Here is a 21,631-nt window from a genome sequence, read left to right on the forward strand (position 1 = left end):
CAGATTAGGGAAGTTCTCAGCTACGATTTGCTCAAATACATCTTCTAGTCCTCTCTCTCTCTCCACTCCCTCGGGGATTCCAATTATTCTGACATTGGAATGCTTCATGGTGTCACTTATTTCTCTGATTCTATTTTCCTAGATTCTGTTTTGTTTTTCCCTGGCCTCCTCTTTTCCCTTGTTATCTATTATATTATCTTCCAGGTAGCTTATTCTCTCTTCTGCCTCAGTTACCCTAGCTTTAGGTTATCTAGATTGGATTGGATCTCATTGATAGCATTTTTAAGTTCTGCCAATTCACCTTTTATTTCTGCCCTTAGAGACTCTATGTTGCCATTAATTGATTTCTCCATTCTAGCCATTGTCTTCACAATTGCTAGCCTGAATTCCGTCTCCGACATCTTGGTTATATCTTCATCCATTTTTAAATCTGCAGCATAAGTCATAATCTCTGAGTCTTTTCTGTTTTGGGGGCTCCTCCTCCTAGTCATTCTGTTGATGGGTGTTTGAGGGAATGTATAGAGTCCAAATTATTGACCAGAACCCAAGCAAGATGCACCTGTTTTCTTGGGACCTTAGGGTAGCTGGCCTCTTGTTTTCCCAGTCTGTCTTCTGCGGGAGGGGCCTGCCGCGCTGTTACTCAGGCAACCCTGTTTGGGCGGAGTTTCCCTGCACCCCCGTGGCAGGAGGTGTGCTCAGTGGGAATCAGTCTTTGGGGCTTTTGTTCTCTGGCGCCTTTCCCTGGCGGCTTTACGTGTCTCTTCCTCGAGTCAAAGCAGAAGAGACCGTTTCCAACCCTCTGCCTCAGAGCAGAGAGACCGCAGTCTGTTCTTCAGTGAGCTCTCCAGGCCACACCATCTCCGTTTCTGTCCGTGCTGCTATAAACTGCAGCGGCCTGGGTTGTGCGCCCCTCTGCAGGGCCCCCAGTCCTGCCTCCAGGTCAGGGCACGTCTCTGCCCTTTGTGCTTCTAAAACCACCAGCTGCCCCCAGTTCGCGTGCACTTGCATTTCGCACTCGTGACCCTGCTGCTCCGGGTTTCCGCCCCGGGGGCTGCCCTAAAGTCCTTTCCCAACGCTACCGGTCTGCGAGTCTGTGCCCCGTCCCCAGCACGCGAGGTTGTCGCTCACCGGCGGTGTAGGATCCCCACAGCCAGGCTCCCTCCCGCTGCTGTTTATCCTCTGATATCTGCCCGCGGAATCACGGCTCTCTGCTTCGTACCTCAAAACCAACCGCCTGCGATATTCTGTTTGTAGAGATCCAGATCTTCTTACATCTCAGGCTGGTTTCGTGGGTGCTCAGAGTGGTCTGGTAGATATCCAGCTCAATTCTGGGGACCAGTTGAAATAGGGTCCCCTACTCCTCTGCCATTTTTCCTTCTCCTCGTAAACTGACTTTTTAAAAAGAATTCAGAATCTATGTATCTAAAATATGGTTGCTTTTTCAAAGTACTTTTCCTGGGAAGCTATCTACTTACTTCAACAATTCATCTATTAAAATATTTTAGAATCCTTTGGAAACTGTTTTTTTGATCTTAACATATCTAATTTGAATATCTTTTGGGGAGAGGCTGCATTTTTGTGAAAGTATGAAGTCATTAGGATTAGACAGCCAGAAGTAAATCTATGTATATATGGTCAATTGATCTTAGACAAGGGTGCCAAGAATACACAGAGGGGAAAGGATAGTGTCTTCAATAAATGGTGTTAGGAACAATGGTTATCTACATGGAAAAGAATGAAATTGGACCCTTATTTTACAAAATACACAGAAATTAAGTTGAAATGGATTAAAGATTTAAATGTAAGATCTAAAACCATAAAACTCCTAGAAGAAAACATAGGGGAAACATTTCTTGACATTGGTCTTGGCAATATTTCTTGGATATGATACCAAAAGCATAGGCAACAAAAGCAAAAATAGATAAATGGGACTATGTCAAAGTAAAAAGCTTTTGCACAGCAAAGGAAACCATCAACAAAATGTAAAGGTAAACTTTCAAATGGGATAAAACATTTGCAAACCACTCATTAAGGGGTTAATATAAAAAAAATACAAGCAAATCATACAACCTAATAGCAAAAACCCAAATAACCCAACTAAAAATTGGGCATAGGGGCACCTCGGTGGCTTAGTTGGTTAAGTGTCAACTCTTGGTTTTGACTCAGGTCATGATCTCAGGGTCCTGAGACGGAGCCCTATGTCAGGCTTCCCCTTTCTCTCTCCCCCTGTCCCTCTCCCTGCTTGTGTACACACGTGTGCATGCTCACTCTCTCTCTCTCTCTCAAATAAATAAATCTTAAACAATACAAAAAAAAGTTGGCATAGGAACTGAGTGGACATTCTGCCAAGGAAGATATACAAATGGCCAACAGGTATATGAAAAAGTGCTCAACATCACTAATCATTAGGGAAATGCAAATCAAAACCACAGTGAAATATCACCTCATACTTGTTAGAATGGCTTTATCAAAAAGACAAGAGATAACAAGTATTGGCAAGGGTGTGGAGAAAGCCATGAGAAAGAAGGAAATCCTGTCATTTGCAACAACATAGAGGAACCTGGAGGATATTATGGTAAAATGAATAGGCCAGACACAGAAGGATCAAAACACATGATACCACTTATGTGAGGAATCTAACCTGGTCAAACTCATAGAAGCAGTTAGTTGTAGTGTTTCCCTAGTCTCTTCCAATCTAGGAAGTTCCTCATCTTTTTTTTTTTTTTTTTTGGTCTTTCACAATCATGACTTTTAAAAGTATTGGCCAATTATTTCATTAAATGTCCTTCAATTTGGGTTTGATGGATATTTCCTCATGATTAAATTCAGGTTTTGCATCTTTTGCTAAAATACCTTAGAAGTGTTGTTATAATCTCAGTGCATCACATTAGAGGCACATGATTTGGATTTTTCCATCACTGGTGATGTTAACTTGTATTATTTGGTTAAAGTGGTGTCTGCCAGGTTTTTCTACCATAAGTATACCACTTTTGCCTTTGACATTTGAAAATGTAGTTAAAAAAATATGTTGAACAAGAGTAAATATATACAGTCCCTCAAGGCCACTTACTGGATGTAGAGTTTTATTTGCTAAAGAAGTCTCATTCATTTGCTGTCAAATGACATTTTGAGGCAATATAAATTTCCTGTTTTTCATCTTACTTTTGCCCTGGATTTTAGCACCTATTAATTATACTTGCTGAGACAGTTATAAGAGTGGTGTTTGCTGTATGGTGATTTTCTATTTCTATTATTTCTTCTACAGTTACTAATGGAATTCTATTGCAAGGAAGAGCTGTCATTATTTAGATCAGTAGAAACTTCATGAATTCTTATTCTATGGGTTATAATCTATTACTGTAATTATTTATTTTGTTGCTCAAATGTTCTCCAAATTGGCCATTGGGAGGCCCTTCAAGTTTAGAGTCCATGTTCTTAACTACTACTTTAAACTCCTTCTTTATAGTTGTGCTCATTTACTTTAGATAGGCCCTGTGCAATCCTGTTTTAATAGGTTCTCCTTCACATGAATAATGATGGCTTTTTTTGGCTTCTGAATACGATACTATGTCTTTTTTTTTTTTTAAAGCAAGTCCTAATCTGTCATACCCCAGGTTTACCTGCCACTCTCTCACGATTTTTGCTACAGATTTTACATATGGACACTTTTCAACTTCAAAGACTATTCATGATAAATATCCTATACAGGCAGTAGGGATTCAACTATTTTCAGTATTTTTATTATCTTCAATTTGATTTAATTCAAAAAACATTTATTTCAAGGCACACTGGAGAGAAAAAAGTAGAATAAAACCTATTCTCTGATCTCAACCAACTTGCTATCCAGTGGGGAAACCAGACATATATGATGTAAGTGATGTGATAACTATTTGAACAAAATGTTATGGAAACATAAAGAAGGCTGCATTTCATTCCAACCTGGGGGTGGGATAGGGTGATGGAAGGAACAGGGTAAGGAAGGGGGGGGCATGTGAAATCTTCTCTGAGGTTTACCAAATGAGGATAAAAGATATGAATGTTAATCTGAAGAAAATGTCTCCCAGACAACTCATTTCTTTTGCCATTTGGTCTTTATCTTCATTCTTTTGAGACTATGTTTCTTTTTAGTTTCAAAAATCCTGAAAACTAAAGGTCAAAGAGGCCTACATTTTTAGAACTAATTGCCGAGATATGGAACTGATGGTGACCTAGGGGTGATAACCTAGGAGTGTAATGAGAATGGGTTGAGTTTATATTACTTTGCATTGTAGTATAGTCCAGTCTTGAGAATGGAGATCAGAGCAAGCCTGGGCTGGGAATGTTTTATATAACCCCCTGTTCCCCTTTGCTTTTCATTTCTCTTGGCAAAAGTAGAACCACCTCTCCATGTTATCTAGCTGGGTTCAGAAAGAGCTTCTGTCATGATATCCCTTTTCCAGTTAACTAATCAGGGAAGAGGATGACGAATTCCAGCACAGTGGATTGCATTTTTGAGCAATAAGCAAGTATCAAGAGATAGTTTTTGGAAGGTGATGATGGTGGTAGTGGGGACTCTTGCAGTGCTTTTGTGTAAATAGTTGCCTCTTTTTGAAGTAGCTTTTCTCTTTTAGCATGCAATGCAAGTGCTGTTGGGATCCCTTTTTTCCACTGCTTTTGGTACCTAAGGCATTTGTAGCTTCTGAGCACTAGGGGTGAGGCTATTTGGCTCCTACAGGGTCTCTGCTGAAGTTTTTGATGCCTTGAAATTCTTCAGGCCTGAGGCCTGCCAGAGAGCAGGGCAGAAAACATAGCAGCCTGGGTGAATGAATACTCAAGTGAGCTTCAGAAGGAGAAAACTGCCTCTCACAATCTGGTGGAGAATAAAACAGAGAAAATGCCATGTGCTTTTGTGCAGAAAATAATAGTGAAACTAATTAGCATCACAGAGATGTGAGTATGTGGGTATAAATTTCTGAATTTATAACTGAATAAAAGGTGAACTTAATACATATAAAACACTTGGAAAAGGACTGGCTCTGACCAACTTCTGAAAGTTATTTATTTATTACTAAATGATTTCTATAATGCTGGCACCAAGAGATTTGGGACCTGTCCCCTCTCACAGTCTTCTTATGAGGAACATAGACACCTAGAAATATGCATATATGTATATAATGGCTTTTCTATATATAATTCATGTTCACATGTATAATTTATATTCAAACCAAGAATGTTTGTCTGGATGGCTTATTTGTGATCTGATAAATGAAAAATCCTAAAAATATTTCTAAAAGAGAATTGATTCTCATTCTGTATTATGTGCCTTCTTATTTAGTAACACAGAGAGTTAAAGATACACTTGATTTGTAAGACAAAAGAAATCAAGGACAGAAATTCTCCCAAACTTTCCATCAAGTGGTTTAAAATTGTTATTGACTCTAAGTCCTGAATTGAAGTTCTTTTATTAAACATATGTGAGTATATGTACACACACACACACACACATACACAAATACAAATACACACGAATCTGAAAGATGAGCTGGAAATGAGCCTACAAGAAAATAACAATTCAAAAGTGATAATGTTATAACATTATCAAAAGTAGTGCTGCATCTGTGGAGTAGTTTTGCATTCTATTTGTATCACAGTTAATCACCTTGAGAAGTCTTTTTTGCTTGGGGGTACATCAAGAGCAAGAGATTGCTTCATTCTTGGTTCCTTAGAGAGTTAGACTGTTTGGCCAGAGTTATGGAAAATGGATTGTGTCACAAGTGAAGTTATGGTTTCAGGACTGCTTCCAAATATTCCAGCTTTGGTTATAGGGGTAAAGAGCTAAGGATTCTTGAAGCAGTCTTTTTGGTCAAACAATTTAACAGGCAGTGGGTCTGGTGCCAGTGATTCCATTTCTAAAGGATTTGCCTTTGAAGTGTTTGTTCCTCAATATGTTTTTCCAGCCAAACATATGCCTGTGATTTGAAATCAGCTTAAGAATTTCTTTCACACTTTGGTGTTCATGTTTAGTTTGCTGGCATTAAAAGACGCAAAATAAACTTGTTTGGCTCCTCAAATCCCTACAGTGATTTTGCAACTAAGGGTAATTCTCAAGGGTGGAGTTTAGTTATCTCTGACTCTACATAAACTTTTGAAAGTTGTTTTTTCAATAAATTTATTTCTGTTAAGGGGTTAAAGGAAAATGTGCTCAAGCTTGCATATACTTTGCATCTTCTAGAGTTTTTTAGAAAATTATTTATCTGTTAACTATTGTCTTAGTAGTTTAAAGTTTTTAGTTTGCCAGGGAATATAGGTGTTATTCCTGAGGAGCATTATGTCTGGCTATTGGCTAGAAACTCTACTCATTGGATTACTTCTTGAGAATTTCATTGAATGCATGGGAGCAAAAGATTGAAAACACTGAGATCTCTGTTTTCTGCCTTGTTCTGGAGGACAAGACTGACTCATGTTTGATAAGACATTGTGTCCACTGTGGGTAAACTGCCTATGATTTTGTTGGTTTTGTGAATGGTCATCCGGAATTCAGATGAAGGATGGAGAAAGAGGCCAAAGTGAGAGCATTAGCTTATTAGAATAACTGAGATGAGATCTCTTGGGAAGGAACCAAGGGGTGGGGTATATTCTAAACCCTTGGCTTCAAAAGTAGGACTTTGGTTTTCTTTTCCAGGGAACTGATTTTCAGATCCTGAAAGACCAATTCTGACCACTAGAGACCTTTCTAAAGCCCTTCTCCCTTGACAAGTATGGAAAATCCTAGTCACACACTGCTATGGACTGCATATTTGTGCCCCCCATCCCCCAATTCAAATGTTGAAGCCCTAATCCTCAATGGCATTTGGAGGTGGGGCTTTAATAGGTATTTCAGGTGGCGCTCTCATGAATGGTCTTTAGAAGGAGAGATAGGAGAGAGATGATCTCTTTCCACCATGTGAGTATTCAGCAAGAAGACAGCCATCTGCAAACCAGGGAGAGGGGACTCACCAGATATCAAATCTGTTGGCACCTTGATCTTGGACTTCCCAGCTTCTAGAACTGTGAGAAATAAGTATTTACTGCTTAAGCCACCTAGTCTATGGTATTTTGTTGGAGCAGCCTAAACTGAGACACACAATTCCTTAACAAAAGCACCAGAGTTTACAGATATAAAGGTTATGAATTGTTTGGGTACTACATGTTTAGGATTCCAGACCTAGTTGTTTCAATTGGTGCTATTTCTTGGACTTAGGTGACTTAGAATACCCCTTTATCCAGGTCCTTTTTAAATACTCACCTAAATGAGGTGATTCTGATGCCTTGTGGCTCCCATGATAGATGGCATCTTGTTTCTTTCCTGTGATGAAATCACTGTTGGTCTTGTGAATGGTCATTTGGACTCAAAGGCTGGAGGCTTGAGAAAGAGACTGAAGTAGGAGCAGGTAATTTTCACCCAGGAGACTGACTTACCTTGAGAAGTCTACTAGGTTCTCATTTCCTCTCAGTGGACCTTCACTGTGCTCAGTGGGCCCATTGACATCTGAAACCAAGATAACAGATAGACTATTATGGATTCCTCTAGTTCACTGTACCTAAGTTGGTAGCTTTGTCCACTTCTCTAGGCTCAAGCCTTGGAAGGCCAGCACTTTCAGAGTTATCACATTTATTATGGGTACTTTTAAACATACAGTATATACTTAAACATGAGTTTCATTAGGTCATAGAACTGATATTTTGGGGAAAAATTGGATTTATTTTTCCTATTTTCTTCCTTTTGATTTCATGTTATCTCGATTTTCTTTATAGCTAAATCAGACCTCCACTCCATGTTCTCTTCTTTCAAAAGACAGCCAATTGCCATGATTGTCAAATTTGGTGTGGAGGTTGCTTCTACAAGAGGTTGTCTTAATTTATGACATTCAATCATCCAACACACATTTTTGCTAACTTCTATGTGCTAAGCTTTGTGTGAAGAGGTAATCAGATTATGATAAATATGTTATGGGTTTTGCCCTCAGCTCATGATCTAGGAAGAGACATGGCATATTAATAATTAACTCTGATATAATATATTAATTGATATATTAGTAGCAAAAATGAAGTGCTATAGGGACACAGAGGAGATTTATTCTTCTGGGAGACTGAGACCAGGCAAAGATCTCGATAGGAGACAACATATGTAGTGTATCCAGACATATGTTACTATGGTAACTACAGTCTCAGCTTTGAAAGATTGAGGGTTGGTCCAATAATGGTGACCCAACCTGGTAAGTGTATTTTTGTTCTATACTAATTGCAACCTCGGAGTCACTATGTGACATTTTATTTTAATAGAAATGGAAATATTGCATTATACCTTTGTATTGTACTGTAACAAATCCTAAGAATAAAGGAAGAAGGAAAGAAGATGTTGAGGGATATGGCCACTAAACAAATTAAACTAAATTTTTCTTTCTTTTCTAATGCCTACCTCTTTACAGCAGAGACTTTGAAGGAAAATTGTTACAGTTTTCTATTTGGAATGAAAATTTTAAGAAAGACAGAGATGGAGAGAGAAGAGAAAGAAGAAAGGGGACATTATAGTTCCAGAATTTCCCTGTAGGACAGGCTCGGGGTGGCTGTCAGGAGAGGAGAACCGGGGAATTTCTTGTAGTATATGAGTAACCACCCAGTGGTTTTATTTAGGGTTGTATGTTTATTTGGGGTGGCTTGGAAGGGGTTATTTGACATTTGTGGTGGGGGAGCTCTCAAGTCCTTCCTTGTTTCCACTGGTGATAAGGTACTCAGAAAAAAATGCAAATACTTTTATCGGGAGGTAATTTATTAAAAAGCATTTTCATACAAAGGAATGTTACTCAATTTTAGAACTGAAACCTTGGAATAGAACTTTAGAAAGTTCTGACATGAAGATTTGTTGAAAGGAACTTTACTTGATTCTGAAAGAATGCAATATCTTATCCTTGATATAATTTAAAGAGATGAGTTTATGTAGTCCAAGGAAACAGTTTCTCTAACCTCAGGGAAACAGACTAAGGTAGTGCCCAAATAACACCACAATTATCCTCTTGTCTTACTAGCCCACTCCCTGCCCTATGCTTTTTGTCTCAGTGCCTGCAGTGCTAAGGGAAAATAGAAATCTGTTCAAGTGTGCCAGGGGCCAGTGCCTTTAGCACTCTCCTGAAAGCCAACTGGTTAGATGAATCATTAAATGTCTCTCCACTCAGTCTGCTCAGTGCTGCATTGCTCTGGATCATATCCACATTCCTACCTTTGACTCCAAACCAAAGTTAGGACTTGCTTGTTCCTTTTGGCACATTTTCATATCGTGAGCACATTTTGTGATATGTCCATCTGCACTGCTATCTAAATAAGAGCAGACTTATGGGGAATGTGGTTGAGAGTTCACTTAAGATCCTTCACAGGCTCCTGCCTGCCGCTTCTAGATTGGCAGCCACAAATGAGGTTAATCATGACTGTATTAAATACAGTAGAGTGGTCTGGTCATACATTACACCTGGGAGTGTTGAGTCCTGCTTTGAATCAAATGCTTGTTACTGTTTTGGTGACTTGAGCTTTAGCTGTGTTGACTTGTCAGGGGAACAAGTCAATGAATCTTGGCTAAATAGTTTGTGGTATATTATTAGGAATGTTAGATAAGGCAGTTTCATGTAACTCCTATCATTGTGCATTCTTGGATTGAAAATAAGCCAATCTCTCAACAGTTTGGAGAGAAAGCCTTAGAACTGGCCCTTTGAACACCATGAGAATGAAAATGATATGTGGAGACACTTGGAAGAGTACCTCTATATCCTCCGACTTGCTCATGTAAAAAATATGAAAGATCTAGTTGCTTGCTACAAAAATACAAATGGGAACTAAACCACCAATTCTAACAGCTGAAGATCTTCCTGCCATTTCCCACATGGTTACCTAAGTTATTGAAATCCTAACTGCTTTAATTTGATGTGTTAATGTATACTCTGTAAACCATATGGAGCCCGTGACATTCCCAGTCTGCAATCAATAGCAATATTAAGAAAGAAGAAAAAAGGGATTGTTAGTATTGATAAACATTTTAATTAATGCCCATTAAAAAAAGGCAAATGGGCATGATTCATTATCAGATTTTTAGACGGCAAATCTCCAGAGAACCACATGTCAGTTACTTAGAAAGTCTTCCAAGGACCAGTCACCTACTTAATATCTTGCATAAAAGCAATGGTGATTTCATCAGGACTGTTGGAGAACACAAAATGATGTATCATAAGTAATCTTAATCTTTAATTAATAATGAAAGGGTAACAGTCAAATGGTTTTGCTCTTATTCAACTATTATGATATACCCAGTTAATTGCAACTTATGAATAGAGGTGAAATTTCCAGCCCTAAATTATAAATGATGTTGAAATGTGGCTTCATAATTAATGCTGGGTCGCTGTTAAGCTTTGCCAGCATCAGAGCTCAACTTTTATTTTTTTTTTACATTTTATTTATTTATTTTTTTAGAGGGGTGGGGAAGGGCAGAGAGAATCTCAAGCAGGCTCCACACCCAACACAGAACCGGAAGCGGTGCTTGATCCCACAACCCCGAGATCACGACCTGAGCTGAAATCAAGAGTCAGGTGCTCAACTGACTGAGCCACCCAGGTGCCCCTCAATTTTTAGTTCCCAAGGAACAGCAAACATCCCACTATGCAGTATGCCACTTTGGATGCAGGTTTTTGCAAATTCTATTTTTAAGTTTTCAAGTGATGGCTCATATGTTTATTCACATGGTAAGGGTTATTGTTCAACTTTATGGGAAGGGGAATTTGATTATCAAATTCTTTACATCCTTAAAATTTATACTTTTGTTTCATCACAGAAAGAAATGGATAGGTAGCTTATGTATTTCACTTGATGATGTATATTTACCCTTTGGAGGTAGGTGTGTTCATTGAACAGCTTCTGTTTAGTAAAAAGCAAATGGCCTGCTCTTCAATAACTGGATAATTAGCATTAATTGGATACCCCCAAAAGACTGTTCATTTTTAGATTTTACTTCTTTTTGAGAATTTGGACACCTCTAAGTGTTGTGCAGGTAGAATCTTGTAAGAAGAAATTTCTATCATACTTCTAAATCAAGCTTTCTCAGAATTTAGGAGTACATGATACTATTTGGACATGGTTTTGCCTTCTCAGCAAAACAACCATTGGGGCTTAAATGGAATTTCAGACTTAATTTGAAGTGTCTTTCATCTCTCTATCCTTATAGAATCTATTTTATAAACAAATAAATAATATGAAATTCTTCGCCATCATAACCTCAGAACATTTGAATAGATTGTCAAAGGAGGTTGTAGAGATGTTCAGGAGCTTAAGCAACTTTTGTTCCTAGATGACTTAGATATTCAGTTGCTTAAAAGCAGATCATCTCTAGAGATTCTTGTGCTATGATATTAACATTATACATGAAGCTATTCTTTAGAGATAAGAAAAGTTAAGATAATTAACTAAAATATTATTTTATTGCTTAATAGCACTCAGGTTCTCCCTAGCCCTGAAATGTTTTATCCTCTTTTCTGATCATTCTGTTTCTGGACTGTGTTAAGCATAACTGTTATTCTCATTGCTGAATTCCCTGCTGGGTACCCTGGTTTTCAGACAATGACATACACCAGACCATTCTAATGTAGTAAAAAAAATTTTTTTGGAAGGGTGGTTCAGAGTGGGAAGGGAAGCGAGCAAAAGAAAAAAAGTGTATATTTTTCTAATTGAAAATGTAATGCGTTTTAATTGTATAAGCCTTCAAAAAGATAAAAAAGTATGAATCATAAAACAACTTCCACCTCTAAGACTCGTGTATAATTAGATAAAATTATTTGAAATATATGGACAATCTCTTACTTAAATTATGAACATTGCATTATATATATATTTTAACCTAGATATGATCACCTCAGTTGGGTGGCCCTGGAGACATAGAACATGCTCTTTCCTATGTTAATACTTGCATTGCCCTTCTATCACTTATGTTCTTTCTTCACTTTCTTCTTGAAGTCACAGACTTAATTGTTGCCTTTGCAATTATTCCTTCCTAAGCCGGCTCCTGTCTGGCATGGCAGGTAGGGACTATGGGTTAGTGCACTGGGAAAGAATCTGTGGAAGAAGAATTGGTGGGGTAGAGAGGCAAGTGGAGAGAAGAGAGGGGTACAATCTCTCTATACACTCTTTTCCATTCCCTTCTATTCTTATATCCTATTTTAGCTATATTTTCAATTAGTACCTCTAGTGAATGTCTATCAGATCTGTTTTTTTTTTTTTTTTTATCTCTTTCTGAAACTTCCAGTTGTCTTCTGGACATTTTCACCTAAATATCCAAGCTCCTGAAACATGATACACAATATTTCATCCTTCGTGCCAGCCATGGCTTTTCCTCTCAACTTCCCACTTGTGTTAATAGTAGCATAGTTAAATTAGTTATTGGCCTTGAAGTCCAGAAGCCAGTTTTCAGTGGCCATTTTCTCTTACTTGTCCATATTCAAATAGTTCTTAAATCACATCTATTCTTTTTCATCAACATCTTTTAATTTGCTCCCTTCTTTCTAGTCCTGTTGTGACCTCTCCACCAAGTTTGAGTTCTAACTATATCTTTCAATAGCCTTCTAATTGGTTTCCCTACTTCTAGTTTCTTTTAAATGGTCTAGCATGATGACACAAAGCTCATTGTATGACTTAATTGAGTGGCTCCCTATTACATATTCAATAAATACTTACCTTTCAGCCTAGAATTCATGATTGTCTACAGTCTGACCCAAACCCAAAATATCAATGTAATTTTCCTATACTGGAGACTAGTAGTGAAACTTAGACTTTCCAAAAAGAAATACAAACTTAGAGAATTTGTCATTTGTATGTATATAAGATCAATGATGAAGCACAAAATTATAGGAAGGAATGAAGATCACCAGAATGAGTAAATATAAAGAATGCTGGTTATTTAAAGAAACAATAATAAAAATATCTCTTGGGTATTAGCATGTAGAAGTAAAATATATGGCAAGCACAAAGAGTAGGAGGGAGGAAAAGAGTTATGAGGTTGGTGCATTATTAAAGAAATGGTAAAAGTATGAATTCAACTCATAACAATTCAAAAATTATGAATTATGAAGATGATATTTAGGAAGCTGATGTATCTTCCATGGGACAGGAGTTATTGTTTAAGATTCCTTAGGACCACTTTTATTACAGGCATTGGATGGCTTCCTGTTTGTGGTGAATAGTGATGAAAACATTGTATTTGTGTCAGAAAATGTCACACAATCCTTGCAATATAAGCAACAGGACCTAATCAACACAAGTGTCTGCAATATCTTGCATTAGAAGGAAGGATTTTCTTAAAGATTTATCAAAATCTACAGTAAGTGAAGTTGCCTGAACAAATGAGACCCAGAGACAAAAAGGCCATACATTTAACTGCCATATGTTGATGAAAACACCACATGATATCTGGAAGACATAAACACTAGTCCTGAAATGCACCAGAAATATGAAACAATGCAGGGCTCTGCCCTGTCTTAGCCTCCAGCTATGATGGAGGAAAGGGAAGAGCTATTGCAATCTCTAGGGCAACCACCTAAAGAATCATACATAAAGCCAATAGAGGAGCTAAATATGGAATAACATAAAATATTTGATTAATCCAAAAGAAGGCAAGAAGGCAGAATAAAGAACAAAAAAACAGGTGGGACAAATATGGGAGAAATATCAAGTATATAAGGATTTCTATCGGTAATGATAGTAAATTCACTGGCAAATATTGTCAGATTAGACCCAACTATGTCCTATTTATAGGAGACATTCATTAAATAATAGGTCATAGATAGGTTGAAAGTAAAATGATGGAAAAGATATACCACATGAACACTAGCCAAAGCAAGCTAGTGTGGCTATAATATCAAAGTAGACTTCAAGGCAAAAAATATTACTGGGAAAAAAAAGAGAGAATTCCTTAATGCTGAAAGGTCCAATTCAACAAGAAGAGAACAATTATGCATAATATAACTTCAAAATACAGAAAGCAAAATTTTATGAGATTAAATGGACAAATAGATGTTAATACCCTCTTGCAGTTACTGATTGGCACACTCACAAAAAACTAGCAGGAATATAGAAGATTTGAACAACAACACCATTAAACAACTTGACCTAGCTGACATTCATAGAACACTGCCTACAACAACTGCAGAATGCTCATTCTTTTAAAATGTCCTTGGAGTATTTACAAAAATAGACTATATGCTTGGGTCAAAGAAGAAATAGCAATGGATGCAAGAAAACATTTTGAGCTAAATTATAACAAAACCCGTGGGATGTAGCTAAAGAAGTGTTTAGAGGAAAATTTATCATTTTAATGCATACATTAGGAAAGTAGAAAGGTTGACAATCCATTTTGTAAGTATTCATCTCAGAAATCTAGAGAAAAAAGCAAATTAAACCCAAAGAAAGTAGGGGTAAGGAAATAATAAAGAGAAGAGCAGAAACCACTGAAATAGAGAGCATTTACTGGTGCGGCACCTGGGTGGCTCAGTTGGTTAAGCATCCGACTCTTGGTTTTGGCTTGGGTCAAGATCTACAGGTCCTGAGATTGAGCCCTGTGTGGGGCTCAGTGCTCAGCACGGAGTCTGCTTCTCTCCCTCTCCCTCTGTCCCTCCCCCTGCTTGCGCTCACATGCTCTCTCTCTCTCAAATAAATAAATAAAATCTTAAAAAAAAAAAAGAAAGCACAACTGGTTGCACAAGTTGCTTGTTTCCTCATCTGTAAAATAGGGATACAATTTGAACCCACATCCTTGGATTATTGTGAGGATCAGACGAATTAACACATGTAAAATCTTTAAAATGATGCCTGTCATCTAAGAAGCATGCAACAAATATTAGCTGCTGCTGCTGCTACTCTCATGACTGCTATTATTACAGGATAAACTGTTAGGCACGTGTGCTTGCTTTTAAAAAAATATGGTAATCACATGGGCCACAAGGAGCCCAGGGGTTCTAAAACAACTGGTGCCTAGCTTGCCAGTTTACACAGGGACATTCCTATACCATGGGAGTTGGCATATGGTGGAGAACCCTTTCAGTATAAATCACATCCCGTCACGCCTCTCTGAAAGTCTTCCTTTTACTTTTAAGGTTACAATTCAAACTCTTTATTATGGTTACCAGAGATGTATTATCTGACCTCTGTCCACATCTTTAATGGTACCTCCTTCCCTTTCCTCATTATGCTTCAGATACTTAACCCTCACAGATTCTTGCACTGGCTGTATCCTCTAACTACAATGGTGTTTCCTCAGCAACCTGCATGGCAAATTTCTTCTTTTTCAGGAGTCAGCTTAAATGTCACCTTTCCAGAGAGGACTTGCCTGACTATCCTATCCGTAATTAGATTCCTTCTGCCCTGTGTTGTTCTCTATTCCAGCATCTGTTGATTTCCTTCATAGATTGTGTCAAAATCTGTAATTCTTCATGTGTTTACTTGTATTTTAGACTGTTACCTTTATGAGGTTGGGGTCCTTGCTTATCTTGTTATGCACTGATAGGGTCTAGTATAGTGGTTGGTGCATAGTAGGTACTCAGAATATTTGTTGAAAGCATGACTGAATCTGTTAGGACTGCTGTCTTGAGTGGGGGGTTGTGACATCTGCTATCTTATGTCTACTCTAAGGTCCCGAATCTAAGTTGCTTTTCCTAGGGAGAAAAGTGATAAACCCCAGTAAGAATTAGGCACATTCCTCCACATGGGTGAATTTATGATGCCACAGGGTCCCGTTCTAATTGGAGCTTTGGGGTAATAACATGTGACCATATTCCTTGAACACTTACTGTGATTCTTTGCCATTTAGGAATTGCTCCCTCTCCCTAACTTCTTGATTTTACTCCACCTAGTTCTACACTAAAGGATTTTTAGCAGGCCCAAGATAAAAACAATGCATTAATTAAAATGATGCACTCTCTCTTAATTTTAAATTTGACAAATAACAGGCTTCTGCCTTCATTAGGCAACATTGTTAGAGCTAAATTAGGTGTCTTGTTACGGTTGCTTAGGCAAGTTGTTTCACTGATCTTAGCACTGGTTCCCCTGCTCTGGAAAATATAAATCATCACTGAGAACGATGGTGTTTCTTTATGAGTCCTTCTGATATCAGCCTCAGGCTATAAGATGTGGACAGAGAAGTGTACTTTTCCAGCCAAGACTTCTTCCTCCTGTTGTGCCTGAGTTTTTCACACCTTACCAGCCATATCATTTGCACAGACACTTCTGGATAAGACCCCACTAAGTGTACAGTGTGGTACCTGACTCTTACTTCAGTGATGCAATCTTTCTTTTCTTTTCTTTTCTTTCTTTTTTCTTTTTTCTTTTCTTTTCTTTTCTTTTGTTTCTTTTCTTTTCTTTTAATAACTGAAGGCTCCATATAACTAATTGCAGTGGAGTAGTTGCTTTAATCTCTATGGGAATGTGTATTTTGCTAATACCAGGGCATTCCTTTTTAGAATGATATTGCCCTCAGGAGTCGCATTTATAGTGATTTAAAACAGTCACTTGTTTACCCAGGAGAGGTTTAGATACTATGGAAACCTGGTCTCTATCAGGTATGATACCTGTTAGTTCAAGTGATTGAAAGAAAGCCAAATGAATTTTTGTGTGTGGGGGGCACAAAATAGTATGCCTTATGCATTTGGATAAATGGAGGTCAACACTGGTTTAAAATTAGGCAAGCTACTTAATATATTTTTGGGCTCCAGGTTCCCCTAGCTCCCTAGCTGCACTGATCTGGTATTTATTTGAAGGTAAGTGATCTTGACACTTGTAGAAAAGAATGTCTTGCTTACATTGGGCAGTGTGTCCCGAGACCTTCCCACGCTGCTTTAGTAAGGGCAGTCATTCATCCTGCCTCTTGCAGAGAGTAGCTTTAGACTAGAGAGGTTGAAAATATGATCAACTCAGGTCTGGGGAGCCCTATGATTTTTAGATTACCTTCAATTATTAAATAAGCATGAGACTAAATTCCACATTTGAAGAAAATAATTTTATCCCACAACACTGAGCTCCAAATATAGAAGAAACAAATTCAAAAGGAAAGCGTAACTTCTATTTGAAAAGTTTATGAATTTGCTTGTGAACCCACTAAAACTATGAATCTCATTTCTGAAAGGAGACCATCTCTTTCACATATCACTCAGGACGTGATTGCCTATCAGATCTTAGATGTGCATCTGCTCATATTTCTGATTTTATTAATTGCAATTTCAATTCATAAACTAACCTTAAAAAAAATCTTCCCAACAAAAACTCCCTTTTTGTAGTTGGTTTCTGTCTTTAAGAGATGATGTGATTCTGAGGAAAGCTTTATTATTCTGTTAGTGAGGGTTGGTGTAAGGAAGATCTATAGAGAGATGTCTGTGTATGATCCTCATAGTCACGTGACAGATGGAATGAAGACGACGAAGCCTTGTCCTTGGGAAAGGGACTACTTGGTAGTAGTCCTGAACTTTGGTCCTCTTACCAAAGAGGACATGACTGTATTAGAACTAGAGCAAGGCAGCTGGGTTTGCAGCCAGGACTGAGTTCAAGCCCTGACCCTGCTATTGACTAGATTTGTAATTTGGGTCATGTCACCATGTTACCTTAAGTTTCAGAGTCGTTACTGTCTAAATTTTTTACTATAACCATCTCACGGGGTTTTATGAAGATTTGCTGAGACCATTCATAAAAGGGTGAAAAAGGTGATATGAATGGAATTATTATTTAGTAGTACCAGCTCTTTCTTTATAGTTTTAGTTTTCTACCTTAAGTTTGATGTTGTTCAACATTAGTTGTCTTTTCTTATTTTGCTGGTGGTAGCAGAAACAGTCAATGGATAAGCAGGCCTTCAGTTATAGTCTTTTCTTGGGACTAGCCCAAACCTAAATCCCTGCAATATATCTCTACACTACAGGCATTAAAAAGATATATAAAAATGCTACCAGTAAACCACAGCATCCCCTGGCATGCATAACCTTCGGTCCACCAAATCTGGACTTAGGACTCTGAATAGCATTTCTTTTAGACTCAAAGAATAGACAAATATAAAAGAAAAAATAGAATCTTGTCAGTTGGGGCCTATGATGAATCAGTTCTTTATAATTTTCTTTTTCAAGTTATTTCTAAAAAGAGGCAAGTGATACTTGTTCAATAACTTAACCACAGGTCCAGATCTGTGACTATAATCTTTAATTGATGGATGTTTGGTTTCCATCTATCAATAGCTTGTCTAAGGAAATTATATTTAGGAACAATTATCTAAAAGACATGCTCCCTGCCTGGCCACTTGGGTATTTTATCTTTGGATTTAGCTAGATGACTAGAGGCATATGTTACTTTAGTTTCTAAAGAATGAATGCCCTTTACTGAACTGCACTAATACATTATGTCCTCAGGTTTTTTTTTAAAGATGTTGCAAGAAAAGGCATATGGAGAATCAACTTTTGATTTTAGTTAAAATGCTCTTGAGGACATTGTCTATGTTAGTGTCCCTAATATAAAGTCATGCATGAGAGATTTCTTTGAGAATTTAATCCCAGGAAAAGCTTTGTCTTCCCCAAGGTACCCTTTTTTAACAATGAGGCCTATGTAATTGCTTGGTGTGCTTGCTTGTCATTTCAGCTTCCAGGAAGCTTGGAGCAAAATGTGAAGCTTGATTATAGCATTAATGTTTACTTTAATAGCTAGCTTATTTACATATCACTTTCTAAAATTTTGCTAGATTGTTATTCATATCTTTTGTTATAAGCCATATCAAGTGATTTTTGGAAAGAAGCCTGATATAAAGAGAAATAAAATACTAGCTATTCATAATAATAGAAGAAAAAGAGGGAGAAGAAGAGGGAAAGAATCATCATCATCATCAGTATCATAGCAGGGAGCTATAATTACTTATTAATGCATGAAAAAAACTAATAGTTCTTTGTACTTGTATTAAAATGCGTTTTAAAAATTATAAAACAGGGGCGCCTGGGTGGCTCAGTTGGTTAAGCGTCTGCCTTCAGCTCAGGTCATGATCCCAGGGTCCTGGGATCGAGCCCCATGTCAGGCTCCCTGCTCACTGGGGAGTCTGCTTCTCTCTCTCCCTCTGCCTCTCCTCCCAGCTTGTGCTCTCTGTCACTCACTCTCTCTCTCTCAAATAAATAAATAAGATCTTTAAAAAAATAAAAATTATGAAACATTTGAAAAATACAGACAATAATATAACATGCACCCATGTATCCACTACCCAAAATTAAGAAGTGTTAATATCTGCTATGTCTTCTTCAGGTAAAAAACTTTAAAGTAATAAAGGTTACAGATATAATCAAAGCCCTCCATTTAGCCTTCCTATTCCTTCCATCTCCTCCCCTGTCCTGAGGTTATCCCTACTCTGAGGCGAACTTCCCTATCTGGGCATTTATACATTACTGCATATATCTGTCTGTAATTTGTTTTTTTCTTCCAGCACAATTTTTTATTTTTATCCATGTAAATCATTTTCATTTATGTTAATTGTTAAATTCCCTTTCTGATTACACCACAATGTACTTCATTCCTTTACTGAAGGACATTTAGGATTTTTCCAGTTTTCTTCTATAGCAAATGGTACTGCCCTGCATGTTCCTGTGTACAAATGAGAGAGTTCCTTTAGGGTATGTGCCTAGAAGGGAAATTGTTGGATAATAGGTCTTCATTAATTCATTCATTCAGCAAATAAGCCAGTGCTTGCTATGTGCCACATAACGTTCTAGGTAGCTGAGGATGCTACAGTGAATAAGGTGGTCAAAATTCCTGTTTCCTCTGTTGCATTTCTATACACTAATAACGAAGCAGCAGAAAAAGAAATCGAGGAATCAATCCCATCTGCAATTGCACCAAAACCCATAAGATACTGGGAATAAATCTAACTTAGGAAGTAAAAGATCTGTATTCTGAAAGCTATAAAACACTTATGAAAGAGATTAAAGAGGACACAAGGAAATGGAAAAGCATTCCATGCTCATGGACTGGAAGAACAAACATTATTAAAATGTCTATACTACCCAAAGCGATCTACACATTTAATGCAATCCCTATCAAAATACCACCAGCATTTGTCACAGAGCTGGAACAAACAATCCTAAGATTTGCATGGAACCACAAAAGACTCTGAATAGCCAAAGCAAGCCTAAAAAAGAAAAGCAAAGCTGGACGCATCACAATTCTGGACTTCAAGCTCTATTACAAAGTTGTAGTCATCAAGACAGTATGGTACTGGAGGGGGGAAAGATGGCGGAGGAGTAGGGGATCCTATTTCAGCTGGTCCCCGGAATTGAGCTGGATATCTACAAGACCACTCTGAGCACCCACGAAATCAGCCTGATATGTAAGAAGATCTGGATCTCTACAAACAGAATAGTCACAGGCGGTTGGTTTCGAGGTACGAAGCAAGGAGCCATAATTCCGCTGGCAGATATCGGAGGATAAACGGCAGCGGGAGGGTGCCTGGCCATGGGGCTCCTACACCACCGGTGAGCGACAGCCTCGCGTGCTGGAGACGGGGCACAGACTCGCAGACTGGTAGTGGCAGGGAAAGGACTTTAGGGCAGCTCCTGGGGCGGAAACCCGGAGCAATGGGGTAGAGTGTGCGATCTGGGGGCGGCTGGCAGTTTTAGAAGCACAAAGGGCAGAGACGTGCCCTGACCTGGAGGCAGGAGTGGGAGCGCGGCGGAGGGGCGCACAACCCAGGACGCTGCAGTTTATAGCAGCACGGACAGAAACGGAGACAGTGTGGCCTGGAGAGCTCACTGAAGAACAGACTGCGGTCTCTCTGCTCTGAGGCAGAGGGTTGGAAACAGTCTCTTCTGCTCTGACTCCCGGAAGAGACGCGGAAAGCTGCCAGGGAAAGGCGCCAGAGAACAAAAGCCCCAAAGACTGATTCCCGCTGAGCCCATCCCCCGCCACAGGGGGCAGGGAAACTCCGCCCAAACACGGTTGCCTGAGTAACAGCGTGGCAGGCCCCTCCCCCAGAAGACAGGCTGGGAAAACAAGAGGCCAGCAACCCTAAGGTCCTAAGAAAACAGGTGCATCTTGCTTGTGTTTTGGTCAATAATTTGGACTCTATACATTCCCTCAAACACCCATCAACAGAATGACTAGGAGGAGGAGACCTCAAAATAGAAAAGACTCAGAGATTATGACTTATGCTGCAGATTTACAAATGGATGAAGATATAACCAAGATGTCGGAGATGGAAATCAGGCTAGCAATTGTGAAGACAATGGCTAGAATGGAGAAATTAATTAATGGCAACATAGAGTCTCTAAGGGCAGAAATGAAAGGCGAATTGGCAGAACTTAAAAATGCTATCAATGAGATCCAATCCAATCTAGATAACCTAAAGCTAGGGTAACTGAGGCAGAAGAGAGAATAAGCTACCAGGAAGACAATATAATAGATAACAAGGGAAAAGAGGAGGCCAGGGAAAAACAACTCAGAATCCAGGAAAATAGAATCAGAGAAATAAGTGACACCATGAAGCGTTCCAATGTCAGAATAATTGGAATCCCGGAGGGAGTGGAGAGAGAGAGGACTAGAAGATGTATTTGAGCAAATCGTAGCTGAGAACTTCCCTAATCTG

The sequence above is a fragment of the Phoca vitulina genome, unplaced genomic scaffold, assembly GCF_004348235.1.
Source record: "Phoca vitulina isolate PV1807 unplaced genomic scaffold, GSC_HSeal_1.0 scaffold4, whole genome shotgun sequence".
Taxonomy (NCBI): domain Eukaryota; kingdom Metazoa; phylum Chordata; class Mammalia; order Carnivora; family Phocidae; genus Phoca; species Phoca vitulina.